Source organism: Diabrotica virgifera, chromosome 2 (assembly GCF_917563875.1).
Source record: "Diabrotica virgifera virgifera chromosome 2, PGI_DIABVI_V3a".
Classification (NCBI taxonomy): domain Eukaryota; kingdom Metazoa; phylum Arthropoda; class Insecta; order Coleoptera; family Chrysomelidae; genus Diabrotica; species Diabrotica virgifera.
Window position 1 is genome coordinate 201,646,078 of NC_065444.1, and position 19,163 is coordinate 201,665,240.

The 19,163-nt window shown below is 32.2% G+C and overlaps 1 protein-coding gene across 1 annotated transcript in view; it reads left to right on the plus strand.

Annotated features, from left to right (window-relative positions):
- The window catches only part of LOC126880370 (dihydrolipoyllysine-residue succinyltransferase component of 2-oxoglutarate dehydrogenase complex, mitochondrial), a 78,920-nt gene that overhangs the window by 33,970 nt on the left and 25,787 nt on the right, over nucleotides 1-19,163 (plus strand). The gene's annotated exons all lie outside the window — the stretch shown is intronic.

The window sequence follows — 19,163 nt, forward strand, 5'->3', positions numbered from 1 at the left end:
AGGGCTACTTTCTGTTCTTTAAAATGGTGTATTATTTATATTTAAATAATGGAAACCGAGTAATTCTCTCATATTTTTTGACCTGTATTATTTAAAATTATTTCTTTAAAAAAAAATTACATAAACATTAGTCTTAGAAAACACCACTTTAGTTAAAATTATTTAAACGTTGACATTTAAAAAATTTACAAAATCAAAGTCCATCTCTTCGTTAGCATTAGCTTCAATATCTTCCTCTGACACCTCAGTTATCTTAGAGTTCCCACAATTAGTACCCATGCACATGCACCCTTTGCAGAATATAGAACAACTAATTCCTATCTTCCTACAACCGCAGTTTTTTGTACATCCTTTGGCACATTTACATGCTATTTTTTCAAGCAAAGCTTGTGGTGCTTTGACAGTAAATATTGGAATTAATCCATATTTTGAAGTTTGCCCGGCCGAGTCAATTGGATCCAAAGTATTACCTATAAAAAATAATAACACACAATCACATAAAAAAGTTATAATGAGAAATTTAAAAAATATTCCTAAAATCAAAAAACGTCGCAAGTACTTATTACATTTTGAAAAAGCATATTATATCTTAGTCAAAAATTATCCTAGAATTTTTTATAATACTTACACTATTTTAAAGCAAACAGAATAAGCTTTCTTTTTTATTATTTAATATATACCTAAATGTAGAAAAAAAAGTTATAATGGGAAATTTAAAAAATAATCGTAAAAAATATAAAAACTCGTTAAAAGTATAAAATTTTGAAAAAGATAACCTCTTTAAAAGAAGTCGTACAACATTATACAGTAAAACATTTTAAAGGTAATTGATTTCTATTCCTCTTACATGAACTATTGCAGATGCCTAAAGTTGCGTAGAAAAAAGTTACAGAACAATATTTGCGAAATAACAAGGAACATTGCCCAAAATTGCTGTGAGTGGCGAACTTTGAAAAATCATATTTCGAACACTATAAATCCTAATGACCTCTACCAAACATCATTTTAAAGAGAAAATATGTAAGTTTTTTTTCTGTGAAGCAATGTCTATACCTATATCCCCGTGGACAAAAGTTATGGGACAAAAAACAAAATTTCTTTCTTTTGGGTTTCTTTATGCTTTTTCTTTTGAATATATTTTTGTAAAACAAAAGAATCTTTGACTTTAAAAAGTTATATTTAGATAGGAAATTTAACCAGGAACAATTTTTATGTAGACGTGTTTGTACCAAAAGTGCATAGAACACACCATAATGTAACCTGTGCCCAGGGACTAATTCACCCATTTTTTAAAAACGCACCCCTTTAAATGGTAGCACTCCGCGGTTTTTTCATATATAGAGATTAATTGACCATATGAAATAATAAAACCCCGTTAACGTTGTAGTTCCTTTCTATAGTACATAATCAATAGCCTATTAATCTTCTTCTTCATGTGCCTTGTCCGTTCCTAACGTTGGTAATTAACATGGCTATTCTGGCTTTGTTTACGGCAGATCTGAATAGTTAGCAGATGACAGTCCGAACCATTGCCGCAAGTTTTGGAGCCACGAATGTCTCCTCATCACTGGACCCCTTCTGCTGTCTATTTTCTCTTGGATGATAGCTGTAGTACTCTATATTTATTTTGCCTAATAACGTGACCCAAGTATTAAAACTTTCTTTTTTTATAATAGGGAACTTGCATAAATTGTATAATTTTAAAATATTATTAAAAACATAATTTAACATGATCTTAAAACGCTTGCATGTAAAAAATACAAATATTTTTAACCCATACGCTTATTACGAGGCCTTGAAAATGCTATAAAATTCAAATTTCTTAAAAGGCGCTTGAAAGTCCTTCTATTGGTCTGACGTCACGGACCACAACTGGGCTACGAGTCGAGCCCGGTTAAACGCGATCAGAGTATTACGAGAATTGTATAACATTTTAACCGTATTTAATTGGAAATTACCAGATATTATTTGTATTCTTGCATAGTTTTACAATCAGTTTATTTAGTTTCAAAGTGAAATTTATAAATCTTTAGAAATTGGTACCTTCTAAAGTGCTTAAAACGCATAAGTAGATACTATTACTCACGAGGGTTTTTCAAAAGAAAGCGATTATAGTCCAAGAAATGGAGCTTAAATAGGACAAAACCTAGCAATTTTTACAGAATGGATCGATTTGCTTGAAAATTTGAAAATAAGTAGCGGATAGTCCAATGATTAAAATCTATATGAGGCCGCAAGGCGCTTTTACCATGGGGGTGGTTACCACCCCATCACGGGGGTGGAAATTTTTTATTTTATTTTGACCGCAAAAGTTGGTAAAAACATTCATTCTAAGCAAAAAACGTTCTATACATTTTTTTGATAAAATTAATAGTTTTCGATTTATTCGCTATCGAAAGTGTTAGTTTTATATCAAAAAAATAAATGTTTTTAATCAGTTTTCTGCAAATAACTCAAAAAGTTTTCGTTTGATCAAAACAACTTTGCTTAACAAAACCTTCTGACCTTCTGTACCTTCTGAAAAAATCAACAAAACTGTTTTTTAAATTTTCTTTAAGTCCAACAGTAATCGCGCTATACTTTATTATATGTTAGCTCTTCTTCGTCAAATGCTAAATGTTGTAGTTTCAAAGTCAAAAGACTGGAAAACTATGCATTTTTCGAGGATAACTTGTTTAAACTAATTTGAAGTATTGAAAAATATCTATTTCCAGAAATAAGAAAAAGTCTTTAGCTCAAAAATTAAGTGGCTTATAATGAAAAGAATGTCAGTCCCTTTTTTTTCAGCGAAAAAGTGATCGGAAGGAAACCCCTAATCACCACCCTAATTAAAATTAGTCATTGACCTTATTCGATCTTCTTTATTTATGTATTATTAATAGGTTCTAGAAGTTTGACTGGCTTAGAATGATTAGTTTTTAAAAAATAGAATCAAAAGTGAATATCGAATTTTTGGAGTTTGGTAAACAATTCCCTTTTCTTCAGAATAGAAAGATTAGCATCAGAGATACGAAAAAATATAGGTAATAGGAAATTGTAGCTTATTTAATTCCCAAGAACTTGGTTTGCAAAAATTTTTCCTACGGTAAAAATTGAGTGAGCTATTCACAATTAAATCTTATAATAACATGCAAAAATCCCCTTTACCAACCCTTTCAAAGTCACGACTTTTTGCTACTGAGGATTTTAAAAGGATTTAATATTAATGGTCTTATAGATCTTATAAAAGCCTACAAAATTCTTTTTTACCAAACTTTCTAGGATAAAAATTAAAAAGGTTACGGTTAAAAAATCAATATATTTAAAAAAAAAGGAGAAATCCAATTGGAAGCATAATAATGTAAGTTAGCGGTGTTTTTAGTCATTGGCCTTATTCATTCTTCTTTATTTATGTATTATTAATAGATTCTAGAAGTTTGACTGGCTAGAATGATTAGCTTTAAAAAAACTGGAGTTAAAAGCGAATAACGACTTTTTGTAGTTTGGTAAAAAATGCCATTTTCTTCAGAATGGAAAGATTAGCATCAGATATACGAAAAAATGTTTTAATATGAAATTGTAGGTTATTTAACTCCCAATAACTTGGTTTGAAAAAATTTGTTCTACGGTAAAAATTGAGTGAATGGTAAATGAGTATATATCGAAAAACATTGATTTTTGGATATAAAACTAACACTTTCGATAGCGAATAAATCGAAAAGTATTAATTTTATAAAAATAATGTATAGAACATTTTTTGCTTAGAATTAATGTTATTATCAACTTTTGCAGTAAAAATATAATAAAAAATTTCCACCCCGGGATGGGATGGCAACCACCTGCATGCTAAAAGCGCCTTTCGGCATCATATAGATTTTGAACATCCACTACTTATTCTCAAATTTTCAAGCAAATCGATCTATTCTGTAAAAATTGCGAGGTGAAAAGCTTCAGTTCCTGGACTATTAGGCTATTCTGGGGATTGTATAGTAAATTTTAATCGTCTTTAATTGAAATGCTAAGGGTAAGTTTAATTTAACTTGGGGATTAAAAATACAAGATCTTAAATATTTACTAATTAATGTAACAGATTTTGCAAATATTCTCGAAGCATTGCTTTCGCTTATGCCGAAATCATCTCCAAGAGACATAAATGTGTGTTCTGTTCTTTTTAGAGTTAAAAATAGATGCATTGTTTGTGTTTTACAATATATTTCTATTAATTGAAACCTATACAATCTAGATCTGTATTGTAACTTCATCACTATACACTTCAGAGACAACATTTTAAATTGTTTTGCTTCCTCTTCTTTCGCATCTTCATAACAAGAAGAATTACTTTCATTTTACCAATAGTCATCACTACCATTTTTGTATCTTCAAATAATCTTTGCAAGTCTTTTAAAGGTGAAGTTCATGCATCCTTATTATGTATTTTCAATGGCGACAACCCGACTGTAACACTCCTTTGAAATTTACATTGAATACCTTTACTTATGATTTTGATGTGAGTCTGTGTTGATGCATTATTCAGTTTTTGAGGTAAAGCTGGTCGGTTTAATTCAGGTCCTGGTTGAACTAAATTTGTGAAACTAGGATCACACTATCTCTTATCATCATTGTCCTTTAGACCAGAGTTAGATGTGGAAGTGGCATCTTCAAGAAGCTGACGTTTAACACTTTTAAGGGCTGCTTCCCCCATGGGCTCAGAAAAAGTTCGTTTTCTGTCTGGTTAACAATCAAATATGTGCGGGACAACACCTGACTTAATAATTTTGGGACCACCCATAATCTTGAATTTATATAGTTATCCATGTCTTGTTCCAACTGCAACAAATAAACAAGTTTAAGTAGGCACATTTCATGAAACGACAACTACCTAATACTTTTTCTTGAAATAGAAAATGTCTTATTAGTATTAGGTACCTAATTAGATAAATACTCACATCGAAATGATCCTCGCAGACATAAAGACCTTTGCTACTTTGTGAAATATCTTTTTTATATCACCTGCATGCCTTTAGCCATTTCAATCGAAGTTTTTGGTTCTACTGGTAGAGTAAAAAAATATTTGTTGGATGTTCTGACAGTTGTGCTTTGGCATTCCGGCACTATATAGTTCTTATATTGCGCAGATTTGTTTTCCATTTTGATAAAGTATATTATACACTAAATACAATAATATAAACACCGAGCAAACAAGACAGATATTCGACACGCACAACTAGCAATTGCAAAATGCATTCAATGCAATAGCTCACCGAACGGGCGAACGAGAACACTGGGGTTGGTGACGTCAGACCCCAGCTCGCGCTTTTGAAGTTGTTTGAAACGGAAATTTTGGGCGCGGAACTATTATCAGTTTTTGTACGTACACTATTCATTGTTAAGATGTAATATTTTGAATATAACATTTTTAAACATTAATTAACAATTTTATGTAAAAATATTTTTATGTGCAAGTTCCCTATTATTCCTACCTCTCTCTTTTTACCTATCCGGCGTAGTGCCTCCTCGTTGTTCACGGTCACGGTCCAGGATATACGTAATATACGTCGATAAACCCACATTTCGAAGACCTCTACTTTTTTCATTAATGTTGCGGTCATTGCCCACGCCTCCATTCCATATAACAAAACCGGGAATACATAACACTTCAGAAGTCGGATTTTGAGAGGTAGGATCCCAACTTGAATTAACTGTTGTTCCTAAGTAGATGTACGAATCCACGTGTTCAATTATTTGTCGTTGGGTCGTTGTTGGGTTTTGCTTACTAACATCCATTTGGTTGTTGTGACGTTTAGTTTGAGTCCGTATTGTGCACTTGTTTTTGTATCTTACTCATTAGGCAACGCAGTTTCTCCATTAGTCCAGAGTAATAAGATTTTTTTCGTGACACATCCCCCTCCAGGCCGAAACCAAATTTTTTGAGTAGTATGGACATCTATATTAATAACCTATATGTTTCCTGCCGCCGATTTTGATGATATACATAGTTATAAACAAATGAAGATAAATAACGGTAAATTTTCGCTTTTTCGTCTATTACTAAAAAGTAAAGCACTCTAAGCAAATTTGAGAATAAGAAACTCATAAATCATATAAATAACTTAGATATGGCGTTCGCTCAATATGTCTATCCTTATTTGTTGCTTAGAAAATTTCAAAATAAGTCATAAATGTTGAGATTTTATAAATGTTCATAACTTATGTACAAATTAAGATCATCATCATCAACCCGTACGCGTCCACTGCTGGACATAGGTCTCCCTCAGCTCTTTCCATTCATCTCTATTTTGTGCGGCTTGCATCCAGTTACCGACAACATGTTTCAAATCATCGGCCCATCTGGTTAGTGGGCGTCCTCTGCTCCGTAGTGCTTCTTCTCGCGGCCTCCACTCGACAATACGTTTTGTCCATCGGTTGTCTGGCAATCTGGCGACGTGTCCTGCCCAATTCCACTTAAGCGACGCGATTTTTTCGACAGCGTCTGTTGTTTTTGTTCTACGGCGTATTTCTTCGTTTGGGATTCGGTCTCTCAGGGAGACACCCAACATCTGGCGCTCCATAGCCCTCTGAGTTACGCGAATCTTGTTCACTACCTTTTTTGTTAGTGTTAATGTTTCGGCTCCATAAGTGAGTACAGGCAACACACATTGGTCAAAGATTTTCCTTTTGAGGCATATGGGCAAGTCCGATTTAAATACATAGTTAAGTTTACCAAACGCTGCCCAGGCTAATCCTATGCGACGTGGGAGTTCGCACGTCTGGTTATCTCGTCCCAACCGAATTTCATGTCCTAAGTACTTATAAGATGCAGTCTGCTCAATATCCATTCCATCAACAACAATATTACGATTTAGCACCAGATTAGTCATTATTTGCGTCTTGTTGATATTAATCTTTAGTCCGACCTCTAAGGAAGCGTAATATAATTTGTTCAACATTATTATTGCATCATCCATACGATCGGCTATAAGGACAATGTCATCTGCGAATCTCAAATGACTGAGCTTCTCTCCATTTATATTGATACCATATTCGTTTAGATCTGCCTTCTTAAATGTGTGTTCTAAAAGGGTTGTGAACAGCTTTGGTGAGATGGTGTCTCCCTGCCGTACTCCTCGCTGTATACAGAATGTATTTGTTTGTTGTTCAGACAGTCTTACGCTAGCCGTTGCCGTTTGGTAGATATATTTGATCATGTTAATGTAGCGATGGTCTATTCGGCATTCTGTCAATGCTTTTAACATTTTCTGCTGGCTTATGGTATCAAATGCTTTCTCGTAGTCCACGAATATCAGTGCCAATGGTTTGTTGTATTCCGCAGACTTCTCTATTAGATTTTTTATTACCAGTAAGTGGTCGTTAGTGCTATATCCAGATCTAAATCCAGCTTGTTCTCTAGGTTGATAGAAGTCTAACTTAGCCTCCAGTCTTTTTTGATAATTTTTGTGAAAAGTTTATATATGTGTGATAGCAAACTGATAGGACGGTAGTTTTTCAGATCTGTTATGTCACCCTTTTTGTGTAATAAAACAATGACTGCATTGTTCCATTGAGAAGGAGTTTTTCCTTGGTAAATGCATTGGGTGAAAAGTTTGGCCAAAGCCTGGATAATTTTATTTCCACCTTGTTTGATTGCTTCGATTACTATTCCGTCATCGCCAGGGGATTTATTATTTTTCATTTCTGAAAGTGCCTTTTTAACTTCATGTGGTGTTACTTCTGGCATTAATTCTGATCCCTGGCTTGTGATTTTGGGCAGGGGCTGATCTTGCCTACAAATTAAGATAGAACCTTCTTATTACACGGAATGCTGAGACTTCTTGTGCTTAAATTATATTTTAAATTTCAAAGCAATTGGTCAAATAGTTTAAAAGTTATTTAATTTTTTTATCCCAAATACATTTTTTTGCAACACTATAAGTCAGAAAATTATGAGGTTACAGTAACACTTCTGACAGTATATGAAAGAAGAACATTTATACTATTAACTTAATTTAAAAAATGACAAAAGTTATTTTTAACAGTGTAAAATTATTTTGCAAAAACATGTCGATTTTTTGCTTACTTATAAACAATTAGAATAACTTTTTAACCGTTACCCGTAGAAAAATTATTTTTTCATATTTAGGAAGACTGAATTTTTATACACATTTAAAAAGAAAAACAATTGTCCTAGGACAATTAGGGACGAAGTTAGCCCCCCTTTTTTAATTCACATGTTTTTGCAAAATAATTTTGCAGTATTTATAATTATTTTTGTCATTTTTTTAAATTAAATTAATAGTATAAGTCTTCTTTTTTCATAAACTATCCAAAGTATAAGTGTAACTTCATCATTTTCTGACTTATAGCGTTAAAAAAATTAATTTGGGATAAACAAATTAAATACCTTTTAAACTATTTGACCAATTGCTTGGAAATTTAGGGTATGATTTAAGCACCAGAAGTCTCAGAATTCAGTGTAATAAGAACGTTCTAAGTTAATTTTTACATAAGTTATGAATATTTATAAAAACTCAAATTTTTAAATTTTAAATTTTTAAAATCCGTTTCCACATTTCAAAAGAGCAAAAGAGTTTATATGTTCGCTTTAATTTTTTGCTCAGACAATTTAATGACTAATTGTGAAATTAAATAATATATTGCAATTTTTAAGAACCCATGAGATAAAAAAGCAGGTTTTTAAACCACTTTTGATGATAAAGTATTAAAAGTTAATGAATAAATACTCATTTTAAAAATAATCAATAAATATTTACTATGTACATTAGAACGACCCATAGTGCTTTTCATCGATTGTCATTTGTTTCGAGCTTCTGTCATGTGTCACATAATATTAATATATCTACGTCATACGTCTTTGGTTTGTATCATTGGTATATTCCAATAACGTACGACGTAGATATATTAATATTATGTGACACATGACAGAAGCTCGAAACAAATGACTGTGAATGAAAAGCCCTATTGGGTAATCACAAGAAAAATTCAGGTCGGATTAACAAAAAAAAAATAAAGTAATTGTGATCTTGAAACAACACCCGGTATATTGAAATTTTCAAAATCGGTTTGCATATTAGACCAAAGCACAAAAAACTAAGTTTAATGGTTCGCTTCCATTTTTTGCGCAGACAATTCCTTTTAATAATTAATTTATGAAAATTCGCTTTAAAACATGCATTTTTTCACGAAAAATTAAAATATTTGATCTTTAATAACTCAAAAAGTATTGATTTATTTTAATAACTTTATTTAAAAAATTTTGCGTAGAATTTGTGTCTATATCGATTTATGGCATTATTTTTAATAATATAATTTTCACCCCCGACAAGGGGTGACATACACCCCCATGCTACAAGCGCAAGCCGGCATCATGTCACCTTTGTTTGTGAAGGTATCTTCTAACTACTCACCAATTTTCATGAAAATCTATGGAGGTTCAACGAAATCGGAGGTAATAGCTCATATCCACCTTCAGTAACTGCTCTAATAGGCAGGGCCGGCGATAACGGGCCTGCAAGGGATGCACTGCAGGCGGGCGCCCCTGTTTGGGGGGCGCCAGAATGAGCTTTTTTCTGCTCGTGTTATGCAAAATACTAAAATAGAAAAATTAATTTTTTTTTTAAATGTGGTTTAAATTCGTCATAATACCCTAATCAGTGTTTGTTTGTTTTGCATATCACACATGTAAAATATACAAAAATATGCAATGTCGCATAGAATTCTTACCATGTAGTAATATAATTTATTGGCCAAAGATATTATATTTCAACCAAACAACTTTGCTCTAAATGAGAATGCTTTGTTTTATTTTCTTCAAATTTCTTGCAAGTTGTTAGTTTTGTATCAGCAGTTATGAGAGGAAATGAATGATTTCTAGTAAAATAAACACGATTGTGATACTGTTTTCTTGCCGCCTGTGTAATTTAAGTATTATGTACTTATTAATAGGTATCGAGTATTAATCCCATAAAAACATAATATTTAAAATAAACATTTTAAGTTTAGTTTAGAGCAGCGGTTCTCAATCTGTGGTACATGTACCACTGGTGGTACATATCATTATTGGAGGTGGTACACAAAACACACAAAAACTTAAAATAGTAGTACATAGTAAGCCTTGATTATACAATCTAAAAATATAGAAATATAATAAAAGAAACTTTAGATGGTACATGACCCATAAAGATTGAGAACCGCTGGTTTAGAGATATTTAGATTTAGTATTATTTCATGTGATTATACCTATACTAATACAGAATAGTTTGTCAGTTGTACTCTGCAGTTAAAGAACCTAGTGTTGCATTCAATTAATATAAAATTATATTCATTAAGTACTCAGTACTATTATTAAATTACGGTTTCACATTACTGCAGAAAATAGTCTTGAGGTTTTAAAGTTATTATTTTTATTTAGTTAAATAAAAATGGATTCAAAAAAATTATCTGGGGCACGAACCGAAGAAGAAAAGCCGAAAAAGAAGAAATGACAAAAAAAATCTTAGTTCTCTTGACCAATTTCTTAAAAAAATTAAAATGAAGTTATTCTGTCAGATCGTGGATCCAATAAAACTGTAACTTCAAAATTACCCAATTATAATTCTAATCCTTTCATTTACCAAATTAAGAACATGCTTGTCAAGCTTAAAAATAAAAATAAAACTACTAATTTTATTTGGGTAAAAGCTCATGTTGGTATAAAATATAATGAGCATGTTGATTCTTTAGCTAAAGCTGCAATAACCTCTTCAGCTGAAATTGTACCAGAGGAGAGAATTTGTATTCCTGACACTTTTTGTATCTCTAAAAGAAATCAAATAGATCGTTGGAAAACTTATTGGCAAACTTTTTGTAACCATTCAACAACACAATATATTTATATACAACCACAAATTCCAAATTCGAGATGGTTTAAGAAATTTAGTAACATCCGTAAATATATAACAACCTTAATAAGATTGAGATTTGGTCATGCTTGTTATCCTACTCATCTTGCTAAAATCAAAATTTACAATTCAGACTTATGTGAAACATGTCAAGAACAAGGAGATCTTAATCATATCTTTTTTAACTGTTCCAAATATATTCAGCATACAGGAACTCTTTTAAGCAGCTTGCAAACGCTGCAAATATTTCCTCCGTACCAAATAAATAACCTATTGGCTACTAATGACAAAAGAGTATATGATTGTCTAATCAAATTTATACATAGTACAAATGTATGTCTGTAATCAATTTTAGCCAATCTCGTTAACCTTTTTTTTACCCAATTGTTTATTTTCCCTCCTTTTCCCTATTTATAGTAATGTCTTTTAGTAATTTTTAAGAGGTTTTTTTTTCTTTTGACTATTTTGATCTGTTTGCAATAGTAGGTATAGATAGACACTTTTCTATTTAGTATTAAGTAAATTAGAATAATATGTTTTTCTTTTTAATCATTTGTATTAGGTTTAATAGTTTTTTTGTATTAGTATTAATTATTATCAAGTTGTATCTGGCTAAATAGCCAAGTGCTAAAGTCACAAATAAAAAAAAAAAAAAAAAAAAAAATAAAACTGTAACCGAACTTTATTTACCGGGGACATTTGCGGATAGGGGAACACCGACTAAGTCAATGCCTCGCTGCCTGGAACACACATTTTTAGGACCAAAGTCCAAAATCAAGTCATTAATATCAGGTAATACCTACCCCTAAAATCAGGTGGTTTAACCACATAAAGTAATACAGAGGATGTCCCATTACCCAGGGCATTCAAGGAAACGTTCAGTACAAAGCATCCTCATCCGTTATGTACTGCGATGGGGTGGGGTGGTGTTATAGCTTGGGGGTCAGATAGATACCCCTCCAGGTTATGGGCGGTCAGATAGGTAGGTCAGTGACCGGTTTGATCTTCGGAAATGTGGGTCTCACTGTTTCATTAAAACACACCCACATAATGTCCCCAACGCTGGGGTTGTACGAGTATCTGCATGGGCGCCCATGCAGGTACGCTGTCAGGGAGGCCATGCCACCCCCTAGTTTTTCGGGTGCTTTAAACTATATACATATTGTCATCCAAAGTATACAAAATGTAATGTGCAACATCTTCACGTCTGGCCCCACCCTAAAAATTTTTGTATGGGCGCCCATAATAATGTGTGTGTGTGTGTGGGGGGGGGGGGCGCCTGGGCTAGTTTTTCAGGCGGGCACCTTATACCTTAGCGCCGGCACTGCTAATAGGCGAGATTCAAAACAATTACATATTACACCCCCGATCTCTATGACCTAACAATAATATCTTGTTTCTCAATCTTTCATTTCTGGCGACTTAAAGTACCTACACGCTGTCACTGTTGAAAAAAATAGTTTTTTTAGTAATTGATTTAGCAGAGTTAATCTGGTCAATTATAGAAAAATAATGAAACGCAACAAATTGATTTTAACGTATGTTTGCAAATCTTAAACGTGAATGTTTTAATCGATATAAATTATTTTAACCCGGCACCTGCCACGTGGCTTTGCAAGGCGTCAACTGCCACGTGGGGATCTCACAGCACCCCTTAACAATTTTCTGTGATCCACTTGTTTAAAAAACAAAATAATGTGTTGAGTAACACAAGAATATAAATAAACATGTTTTATTAACTTATTAGCCACTAATATGTTATAAAAGTTGAAAAATAAAATGAAAAAGGTGTTATAAGCAAATTAGCAAGTACCAAACCATAATAAATGAAGTCAAGTAAAATATCTAAAAAAATTAAGATATAGTGAGTATAGAGTCTATATTAATAATTTAAATCAGTTATTTCAATACAAAATGTAAATTTGACCTGTTTATATCAAAAATACAAAAAAAATTTAAAACATAAAGTGCCAGATGATGACACCCCAATTCGACTTTAGAGCTATAAGTTCAGAGTGACACTAAATAACCACTTTAAACACTAACACATATATACTATATAATATTATAGAAAGCTACTATGACGCACAGCTCGCTTACCAAACTTGAAATACCAAATATTTGATAAAAATATGTTATGGGGTGCTGGTAGATCCCCACGTGGCAGGTGCCGGGTTAAGCAAGATTTTTTTCAAAAAAATAAGGTTCACAACAGACGGACCACGCAGCAGTGCTACGCTGTGGATCCACAATAGTATGTTGTACAACAAGTGAGAAAAAAGACATTTTTCTCACGAGCGCAGTAGTTTGTTGGTACGAGGCGAGTGCCGCAAATCAAGCGAAGGAGAAATATGTAATTTTCTCATGTGTTGTACACTGTACTTTTTTGTCAAGAATTCAAACTTCAAAATTAAATAATTTAGGTCCTTTTAGGTATGTTATATGCATAAATTGAAATAAAATACATATACATGTAGGTATTTAATATTCTTAAAATGTATATAGTATGGTATATCTAGATCCAAACCCAGACATCCAAAGTGAAAGTTATCCTCCAACACCAAATTGTTCTATATGGTCCACACAATGTTCAGAAAAAAGTCACACCATTTTGAGCGTCGGATTTGGGGGGGGGGGGGGGGTAGAGAGGGAGAAATCGGTAAATTCGTAGTTTGTTAAGTTTTTCGTCAATATTTTATTTTTATTTTATTTTATTTTATTTTATTTGGGATACAGACAGGACAAACCCATAAAAGTATCCACTACAGAATTTCAGATACATTTACAATTTTACAAACTGATATATAACTACAAACTAAAAGTAAAAATATTCATTGAAGTAAGAACATAAATACAGAAAATGATATAATATCTATGAACAAAAGAGAAGAAAATAAAAAAAATGAGAAAATAAGCGATAACAAGACTGAATACCCCAAAAGACTAAGTTTCAAGAAAGTGATTCTTCAATAGTTTTTTAATCATATCCGCTTTATGAAAGAAGATATCAATATCCACAACGCTAGACAATTTATTATAAGTATTTGTCATTCTATGAGCAGGTGAATTTAAAAAGTAATTTGTGCATGCTTGGTCCGTAACAAAAGTATAATTATTTCTAGTAGTGTGGCTTGGAGTACGAATTTTCAGGAAATTTATAAGGTCAATACAATCTACATTATTATTTAGGACCTTGTGAACAGATAAGACATCCACAATTTGTCTACTATGCTCAAGAGAAATTATTTTTAAATTAGAGCGAATGCGCTGTCTATCACTATCAGGATAAAATTTCCTTTTACAATAGGAAATAAACTTATTTTGAATGGATTCTACTTTAGAGATGTATACCGAATAACGCGGATTCCAAATAATACAACCAAACATTAAAATACTATTGACATATGCCATATATAACGTTCTAATGGTAAAAGGGCTTTGTAACTCAAAACAAGTTCTATATATGAAGCCCAACTGCTTACTGGCTTTTCTAGTAATATTAGAGATATGTTGATCAAAGAGTAGCTTACGGTCCAAAAGTATACCAAGATCCTTAACGCTTTCTACTGCATGCAATACACAGTTAGAAATTTCATATGTGTTATAGTTTAAGTCAGGGCTGCTGCGAGAAAAATGTATATAATTACATTTTGAAACATTTAAAAACAGGTTATTTCTTACACAATAATCAGATAAATTGTTTAAGTCTTCTTGAAATTGAATTCTATCATTAGGACATGAAATACAGTGATATATCTTTAAATCGTCGGCATACATAATAAATTTAGCAAATTTAAAACAGGCAGAAATATCATTAACATATAAATTAAAAAGTAAAGGACCTAAATGGGACCCCTGAGGCACTCCTGACGTAGTGATCACAGCATTGGATTTAAAAGCTCCTAAAGTTACTTGTTGTGATCTATTTCTGACGTATGAGTCAAACCATCTTAATAAATTACCATGAGTTTCAAAACAAGAATCGAATGATCGATTTTATCGAAAGCTTTACTGAAATCAGTATAAACTGAATCAACGCTTTTTCTCTCATTTAGACTTTGAAGTATGTATTCAATGTATAAGAATAAGTTTGTATCGACTGAACGTTTTTTCATAAAGCCATGTTGTTCAATATTAAGTAGGTTTTTTACGTCATAATAAAGAAAATCAGAAATTATACTTTCAAATACCTTACTAAAAATATTTAACTTAGAAATAGGTCTGTAATTTTCAACTTTGCTTTTATTTCCGGATTTATGAATTGGAATAATAAAAGCATTCTTCCATTTATCAGGAAATTGACCGGCATTAAGTGATTTATTAAACAACAGAAATAAAGGTTCTGTTAGAGATTGTTTACAGTTTTTAATAAAATCAGTAGGTAGCTCATCGGGTCCAGGCCCTTTATGAGGTAAATTTTCAAGTTTATTTTCAATAATTTCGCGAGTAATAGTATATTTACAGATATTTAAAGGCGTGTTAGTGTAAATATTACCAAAATTGCTAACATTACTAGGTATAAAAACAGAAGCAAAGTAATCAGAAAATACGTTACAAATTTTCTGTACGTCAGTAGTAGAGCCCTGAGCAGTAAGCAAACTGTTTGGAAAACTATTGGAATTTCTCTTATTTTTTACAAATTGCCAGAAGTATTTAGGATTTTCAGTAATATTGGTTTCAACGTTAGTTAAATATTTTTTATAATCTTCATTTATTAAGAATTTAGATCTGCCCCGTAAAATTTTGAAGGTTAAATAATCTAAATTATTGTTGTATTTTTTCCATCGACTATGAAATCTAAGCTTTTCTTTAATAACTTTTATTGTAGAAGTAGAGAACCAAAGAGGGTATCTTTTATAGTAATTAGGATATGTAGGTACATGCGAATCAATGATTTTATCAATAATATTATAAAACAAATTTACAGCTTCATTTATATCATTTAACTTAAATTTAGTTTTCCAATCAACTGCATATAAAAGACGGTTAATTTCATTAAAATTCGAGAGTTTAAAATTTCTTCGAGATTGGTTTAAAACCCTAGTGCAAATATTAAAAGGGATATCTACATCAAACTCTAAAGTATTGTGATATTTATCCTCGGGAACTAGTGGATTCGTAGACAAACATACATTTTTTATCAAAAAACTATTGTTAAATATAAGGTCTATTACCTGATTTATTGACATTTGGGTTGTACTGAACCATACCAACCAAAGACATGGTGTCAACTAATAAGCTTGATATAGGATCATTATAATTACTTGGTTTGCAGTGGTCATTCCCGTATAGTAACCATTTAATTTCAGGGATATTAAAGTCTCCACAAATGACAAAAATATCATTAATATTATTTAGGTAGATATCAACAAGCTTATTACAAAAAAATTTAATGCAGCCATGTCTCTGGGAGGTATGTAAACACAACCTATGTGTACTTTTTGTTTATTCCGAGGAGTGATGGTGACCCAAACATCTTCTGCTTCAGAACACCAAGACTCCTCGGAACAGCTAGTAAGTTCCTCGGACACAGCTATAAGAACACCTCCTCCCGTAAGTTTGCTAGAAGAACTTGTCTCCCTATCCCGTCTATACACTTTATAACAAGAAAAAATTTCTTCACTTAAAATTGATGCATTCAGCCACGTTTCCGTCAAACAAATTATGTTTTGTTCACAATTAAGAATATTGCGAAATACAATGCTAACTTTTGAATTTAATCCTCTAACATTTTGATACAAAAAAGACAGATTAGAAACACCAGCCATATCCATAAAAAAAAATACAAAAAACAATCATCCTTTCGCACAAATATGACGCAATTTCTTGTCCAAATATATTTGCATTGTATTAATTTCGCAGCTAGTTTCGTATCTCGTAGAAGTTTTTTTATTTTTAGGGGTCAAGTGTTCATTAACATATAATTGGTCAGATATATTTGCTATTTTCAATCCCCTAAAACTACCATTTTGACGACGTTTTGCTTTTGCGGCAGCCAGAAATGCATCCTTTTTAATTTTTTTAGAAAATTTTACAATAATAGGCTTAGGTAGATCTGTACGAAAAGTTGAGGAACGGTAAAAAGAGTCATCATCACCTTCGGTTATAGGGAGATCGATAGCCGAACCAATTTCGGAAACTATTTTTAAAACATTCTCGTTATCTATAAAAGGAACGCATATCTCAACATCATTGGCTCTTAACTGTTGCTCAAGTGTATCCACTCGAGAATTTAAAACCTTGACCTCATCCCTTAAATTTAAATTTTCTTTTGTCAACTTTTCAATTTCCTTAATCTTGTTAGTAAGAGTAGAAATAGTATTTTCCAAAGTTGTAATTGAATCGCTGCAAAAATTAACAGACTGCAACAAATCTCCGTATTTAATGTTCATTGATGCCATATCCTTCTGAATACTATGCAAAACTTTCAACGTTTGTGACGAGGAGGTTTCCTCTAAAGGAAAGTCATCAGAATCTTCATCAGCAACAATGACCGAACGCCTCTTATCAACTGTCCCTCTGCAATTAGTACACGTCCAAGATAAACCTGGTGTCAAAGATAAACCTGGTGTCCAAGATAGAATTTCTGACAACCACCACATTTCAGACAAGGTGATTTGCCGGTGACTCCTTGAGTACAAAGTACACAGATTGGCATCGTTTAACCAGAAACGATTAATAGTCTATTAAGTAAAAACTAGACGAAACTTTTTACAGTAATTAGTGTATTTGATTTCTGACTTGAAATAGAATTATAACCATCAAATTTATGAATTAATTACTCACATTCAAAATCCATATTTCTAAAACTATGCGGTTTAGCATGAACAACCTTCTATACAAAAATGTTTTACATTAAATTTGACACAAAAAAGGCCCTATGCTTAATCCTTCTAAAATGAACGGTTCCAAAGTTATGGAGGTAGTCTAGTATAATTGGTCCAAAAAAAGGCCTAACCCAGATATTAAAAGCAAAAGTTTTCCTCCAACACCAAATTGTTCTATATGGTCCAGATATTGTTCAGTAAAAAGTTACACCATTTTGAGCGTCCGTTTTGGGGGGGAGATGGGGGAGAAATCGGTAAATTAGTAGTTTTTTTATGTTTTTCGTCAATATTTCTAAAAATATTCTTTAGCGTAAACAATGTTCTATACAAAAATGTTCTACACCAAATTTAAAACAATAAAGGTCCTATACATAATTGTTATAAAATCAACGATACCAGAGTTACGGAGGGTGAAAAGTGGAGGTTTTCGATACTTTTTATATTTTTTGGGCAATTTTTTCTTTAACAGGATTTGCTATTTCAGTGGGCGATGGTCTGTTAGTGATAAGTCCTTGAAGAAACGTCAACCTCACCACCCAAAATCATCATCAATTGCCCAAAGAATATAAAAAGTATCGAAAACCTCCACATTTCACCCTCTGTAACTCTGGAACCGTTGATTTTATAACAATTATGGATAGGACCATTTTTGTTTTAAATTGTATGTAGAACGTTTTTGTATAGAACATTGTTTACGCTTAAACATAGTTTTAGAAATATTGACGAAAAACCTAGAGAAACTATTAGTTTACCGACTTCTCCCCCATCTCCCCCCCACCAAACCGGACGCTCAAAATGGTGTACCTTTTTACTGAACAATATGTGGACCATATAGAACAATTTGGTGTTGGAGGAAAACTTTTACTTTGGATGTCTGGGTTAGGCCTTTTTTTGGACCAATTATACTATACTACCTCCGTAACTTTGGAACCGTTCATTTTAGAAGGATTATGTATATGTATAGGGCCTTTTTTATTTCAAATGTAATTTAGAACATTTTTGTATAGAAGGTTGTTCATGCTAAATCTCATAGTTTTAGAAATATTGACGAAAAACGTGAAAAACTACGAATTTACCGACTTCTCCCCCCTCTCCCCCCAAACCCGACGCTCAAAAAGGTGTGACTTTTTTCTGAACATTATATGGACCATATAGAACAATTTGGTGTTGGAGGATAGCTTTCACTTTGGATGTCTGGGTTATGTCATTTTTTGAATCAATTCTATCATACTAATATACTTTATAATTAATAGTTGTTATATTTGAACAGTTTTGAAAGGTAATTCCTGGTAAGTTTTGCTTCAACACATTTTGTTTGACAAAAATAATTGTGTTTGTATTGTGCATGTTACCGTGGAAACGGCGATCATATGTATGGACAACCCGTGAGAAAAAATAATGTTTCTCACTGCAATGGCCGACTTTTCGAATTGTTCGTTTTGAATGTATGTAAGTAGTGAGA